This window comes from Hibiscus syriacus, unplaced genomic scaffold (assembly GCF_006381635.1).
Source record: "Hibiscus syriacus cultivar Baekdansim isolate YM2019G1 unplaced genomic scaffold, ASM638163v2 tig00110584_pilon, whole genome shotgun sequence".
Lineage (NCBI taxonomy): Eukaryota > Viridiplantae > Streptophyta > Magnoliopsida > Malvales > Malvaceae > Hibiscus > Hibiscus syriacus.
Genome location: NW_024062792.1, coordinates 5,565,818 through 5,571,595, shown reverse-complemented (window position 1 = coordinate 5,571,595; position 5,778 = coordinate 5,565,818). Strand labels below are relative to the sequence as shown.

General features: G+C 35.4%; 1 pseudogene; it reads left to right on the top strand.

Moving 5' to 3' along the window:
• The first annotated feature begins 3,457 nt into the window (after nucleotides 1-3,457).
• On the top strand, nucleotides 3,458-4,842 carry LOC120133538 (annotated as a pseudogene).
• Nucleotides 4,843-5,778: the final 936 nt, after the last annotated feature.

The following is a 5,778-nucleotide window of genomic DNA, read 5'->3' as shown; positions in this document are numbered from 1 at the left end:
AATTTCCTAATGAGGGCATGATTGCACATGAGGATAAAGCTGGGCAAGTGACGTCAGTAGTTCTGTTAAGCCACGTCAGACTTGCAAGATAAATCTTGCCTTGGCAAGAAAATCTGTTCCTCACTGTCGTCTTCTTATGTTTCTCTAGCCATGGAGAATTGCTCTTTGTCGGCAAATAAATTCCTCCTTTGTCATTTCTTGCATCCACATTACCAACCAATAACCTCCCTCTCAAGTAGCATCGATTAAAAAAAAATAGAGTTTGCCTCGGTAAAACTTATACACCACATGAAAATGTATACTATATATAACAATATGCAACTAAAATGCTATGACAAATGACTTTTATGCAAACAATAACCTAACTAAAAGGACCCAAAACACTGTCTTTTATGGAGTTATCAATGGGCCTGTTAAAGGACTTGTCTATGCAATATAGTTGAGTAGTTGTTTGACAGAAACTAGGGTATTTCTAGAGGCCATAATTGGATATATAATAAATTGTGCCCTCTTTAGTCGATGGGAATGCCATAAAGTGACAATCAAAGACTTATGAGAGAGAATGTATTTCTTCGGTTATAGGCGATTCACCCCTTCTAATTTAGGCGAAGAGCCATGATCGATGGAATTAGAGGTATCTTAATTGAGGTAGCTCATTTTTCTTTTTGGGAGAGTTTGACTCAACGTTTATGCTTCAACAGAGGATGGTAGCCTTAGGTGAATCTGTGGGAGAGGTGTCTTCCTTTCAATGTTATATGATTGTGGTGTGGGTAATAGGTAAATTTTTGTTGTTATAGTAGTCAAGTTTTGACTTATTGGTTAGGGAGGAGTTGATGCGAAATAATCTAGGAAAGCTCAAGCAATGATTGGAGGCATCTTGTTATTGGTGTAGAGGTAGTTGTGTATTTCTTCGGAGTGAATGATAGTTTTTTCCAGTGGTGATGTTAGGGAATTTTGGCATTATAGGTAGATATGAGGAAAGATATTCACACCTCAACACTTTTTTATAGTGGAGGATTTAGTTTTATTGAATAAAGATTTTTGCAGAGAATAATTTCATTTGTAGTGTAGAGCACCTTGCTCAATGGATGACCCTTATTGTGAAGGATATCATGTTAGGTAGGGGATAAAAGGAGTGGATGTTCGTGTCTCTATGTCTTCATGGACAATAAAGGTTCTTAACTTTATCGCTTAGATGTTGGTTACATCATCAGGTTTATTTTTTACGGGAAGGCAACTTGGTGCTTTCAAATAGGTCCAATTGGATCATGTAGTTCTTTTTGCCATGTTAAAATGAAGGTAAAGGTGTATCACCATTGGAGTAGGCACGTCTTAGCTCTTTGTGTAAACTTGCGAGTTTATTGGGTCAATGGTGTGTAGATTCTTTTGTATGGAGATTTATATCTGGGTTGGGTTATCTCAATTCCCCTTGATATACGCCATAGGGGTTCCCAAGGCTGTAGGGGATATACTGGAAAGGTTGGCGTTGTTCAGAGGTGTTCTGATGTTCTGATGTAAATATTGGAAAATGTAATTTTTTTGTGGTTTTAATGAAATATTCAAAATAAAAGCATCTCCCTTATTCTTTGTGACAGAAGTTAGTCCTTGTAAAAGATTATAATGTTTAAGCGCAGATGTACATATCCATGTTATTCGTGTGGCTTTTGGTAGATAGGTAAAATCTTTAACGTCTATAATGGATATTTGATTCGGATGTGTTCGAAGTCTTTGATTTTAAAATTAAGAAGTGATCTCTCTTGTGTTACTTGATAGGAGATTAGGGCATTATGTCGTAGTGGAGATTTCATTTTCGGTTGTGATGATTTTTCTATGTGGAGGCTCTCAGAGGTATTTCATTAGTTTTTGAATGGGACTCCAAGTAGTTTTTACTTGAGTTTTCTTAAGGAAGGGGGTCTTAATGTTTAATAGAGAAGTAATTAAGAAAGTTCGCGGAGACTTTTTTTTATGGAGTTTCTCAACATTTTAGCAGAGGCATAAGTCATGAGAAGGGTGTGTTCTAGACGTGAGTAAAACTCATTATTTCTTTGAGAAAGTCAACTGTCGGGTGTCTCTACCCTCTAATAGAATCTTTCACTTTTCCTTAGGAGATATTAAGGTAGGTTATACCTCGACACTTAAAGATGTAGCGGAGTGATTGGTCTCCTTAGTGTAATTATGAGCGGAGGTTTTCATGTGATTCGATGTTTAACCTAGGAAATTATTGTTAAGTTTGAGCGAGGGAGTTTTTATCTCATACCGAGATGGAGGTTTCTCCATGTAAAGCCTTTGTTGCTTTATATGGGGCACACATGTTATAGTAAATTTATTTATTAATAATTCTTCAATGCTCACGTAGAGGTTTTCGATATGGACTCCTCTTCTCAATGCTTCATGCATAGGTATCAGGTAACGTCATTGTTAAGGGAGGCTGAAGTCTTTTTCCTCAATGTTTTAACGGAGGTAATGTTTTTTCTCTTAACATTTCATGCAGGGATCTTCGGTTAGAACTCTTTTCCTCAATTCATTATGTGGAGGTTCTTTCAAAAGCCCTATTTCTCGACAATTTATGCGGAGGTATTTGCAAGAAGTGTGAGGGATTCTTCATATAAAGTCCTTATCTTTATGTTAGCATAGAGGACAGAGCCTTGGGAAGAGATTTTGCTAATCCACCAGCGGAAGAAGGATGACTAATCATATATTCTAGTGTAGGGATTTTCTTGGAGTTTTTGCCACTTATGCGAAGGCAAGCATTTATTTCCGTGCAATTTTTCTTTTTATGGAAATGTTTTCTAATACTTTTTTCTCAACGTTTTATGTAGAGTTATTATTCTAAATGTATTTGCTTGAGTCTTTGTATGAAGGTCTCAGTCGTGAAGCAAAGATTCCTCGTTCAAGGTTCTGTAATTTTCAAATGCGAAGGTATAAGATTGTATATCCAGAATTCTGGACACTTTTTGTGGGATGTTTATGTAAGAGCCTCTAAATATTGTGTAGAGGCACAAATTACTAGGAAAAGACCTTCTTGCATAGGGTTCTCAATACTTTGATATGAATATTTTTGTTGGAAAGAGGATGATCAGGCAAAGGCTTCTTTGCGCTAGATTCTCAACGCTCGAATACAAAGTATCACTATAAGAAAAAAACACGTTTAATGACATACGAACGATGACACTCGCTAATTTATGACTTGCAAAATAGGCGTGTCATAAAAATGTCATGTTTTTTAAAATCTGAACGATTTATGACTTACAATAATGTGTGTCATATTTAATAGTCATAATCCAAAAAATTTGCAAAAACACGGAGTATACTTTTAATTATATGTCATATGTAAAAGTCGTATTTTAATTCCCCAATTATTTTCACCCTTTCCCGCTTCTTCCCCTCGATAACAAAGTTCACGCCGATTGCTTCCCCATTTTTCAAGTTTCTCGGGGATCCAAACACTGTCATAACAATGGTGATTTTTCCATGTTTTGTTCTCAATCTTGTTTAGGCGGACGTGGATGCCGATATTGCTGTACCAGGGGTACCGAAGAAGAGAACGTTCAAGAAGTTCAGTTTAAGAGGTGTCGATCTCGATGCTCTCTTGGATATGTCCACTGATGAACTCGTCAAGCTCTTTCCTGCTCGTCGAAGGTTACCACTCGTTATTTTCTCTATTTGATTTTTTCTTCTTCAATGGCTGTTGATTTTGAGATTTAGATATTTCATTTCTGCTAGTTTAGGTTTCAGAGGGGTTTGAAGAGGAAGCCAATGGCTCTGGTCAAGAAATTACGCAAGGATATGAGTATTCTTCTATTTTCCTTCTTTTTCAACTATGAGGAATTAACTGATACTTTAGAGTTTATGTGTGTTTTCTTAATGTGTGGATCTGCATATGTTCTAGTGTTGAGATTAAAAATGCAAAATGCCTAAGATTTTGGAGTAGTCTCTCCTAATGTTCTTCATAGTGTTGTTGTTGGTTGAGTATTTGCTTTCATATGTTAGACTAGACATAGATAAATTGTATTGATGAACATCTATGGTTTCAAAATGCTTTCTAGATTCAATACCTAGTGGTATATTGTTCGTAGTAGTTTTCGATATCCTCTTTGTTTATATTGCACATCTGGTGATATAATTTTCTGTGACTCCCTTTGGTAACGGATAACCATATAGTTCTACAGTACAGTTGTTGTTCCCTCTTGCTTGGTTCGCTTGATCTGTATACATAATGTAGTTCCATATTTCACTAGCAACCTTGTTGGGAAGCTTATGATGTCAGGGGCTCATGGTTGTAATAGCTAGCTATCGTTTTTTGTGATATTACGGTACATAAAACTATCATGAAATGATTTTCTTTATTTCTCCTTTGCCCTTATTTTAGCTAGTGTAGTGTCATTTTAGCATATCTCTGTTGCAAATTTTGCCAGTGAAGTAGGTAGCTTTGATGATTCATGGGATATTTAACTGATTTCTTGTTTGTAATAAAAGTTTCCCATGAACTATTTTTATTTATGATGATCCAAGTAATTTTTGGCAGTAACTTATATCGAGAATGCTATTCTGCTATCTTGAAATAGAAACGGGAGGCTCCACCTGGTGAGAAACCCGAACCGGTTAGGACACACCTCCGCAACATGATTATAGTTCCAGAAATGATTGGTAGTATCATCGGTATTTACAATGGAAAGACCTTCAATAAAGTGGAAATCAAGCCAGAAATGATTAGCTACTGTTTGGCTAAATTCTCAATCTCATACAAGCTTGTAAAGCACGGAAGGCCTGGTATTGGTGCCACCCATTCATCCAGGTTTATTCCACTCAAGTGAATGTCTTCACTCTTAGTTTTGTTGGAATGTTGTTATATTATTGAAGCTTGATCGAAGTGTTTATTGTTTAGTATTGCTGTTTCTCTGTCGAGTATTCAAATTTATAAAAAGACTTTGTTAAGCTTTGCATTTCTTTCCTATTTCCTCTTCCCCTTATGAACTATTTATTACCATCACTCGGTCTGGCCCAGCTTCGAAGTTTATGAAATAATTTTGATACCACTTGTTCCTCTTTATTTATTTTATTGATAGATCACGCTGATAACCTTGATTTAATAGAAAGAAAGTTCATTTATAAAGGTATGGTAATTGGCATAAGATTTAAACAAACAACGAATTTGGGTATGTTTTAGAGAATCTAACATTGGATTTTAACTGTTCGAAGGGAGCAAATTTTATGTAGCTGATCTCACTAGTTTGAACTTGAAGTTAAGCTGTGGACTTTTTGACAGGTTGTTTCTTAACTGAAAATCTATTGTTTCCTTGTTACATTTCTTTTTTCTAATGCTCGTATTCTGCAAAAGTATATATTCTGTATGCTATATAAAGAAGTAATTGTTAACATTTGATTCCCATATGTTTTCAGTATCATTGTTTACTTGAATGCTTAGAAACTTAAATTTATGTCTCCTAAAATCTTGTAGTTATTTTTATTTGAGGAATTTATTTGTTTATGGTTTTATGTAAGAAACTATATTCTTAATGCACTTTTTTTCTTTGTTCTGATCCTTCACCTTGAATGTAAGTCATATATGTTATTTTTTCTTGAAACCTATGATAATAAACATTCTATATTCTCCTCTTTAATGGTTTCTTCCTTCTTAACTTTGGGAATCCATTTGGAAGATAAATGCTTGGGTGGGATGGGCAGCTGCACTACGTAGTATTTAGTGGATAGCCAATAATAGTTTCTATAAAGTTTACCTACCTGAATTATGGCATCTGCAAGCCTAGGAAATGGAGG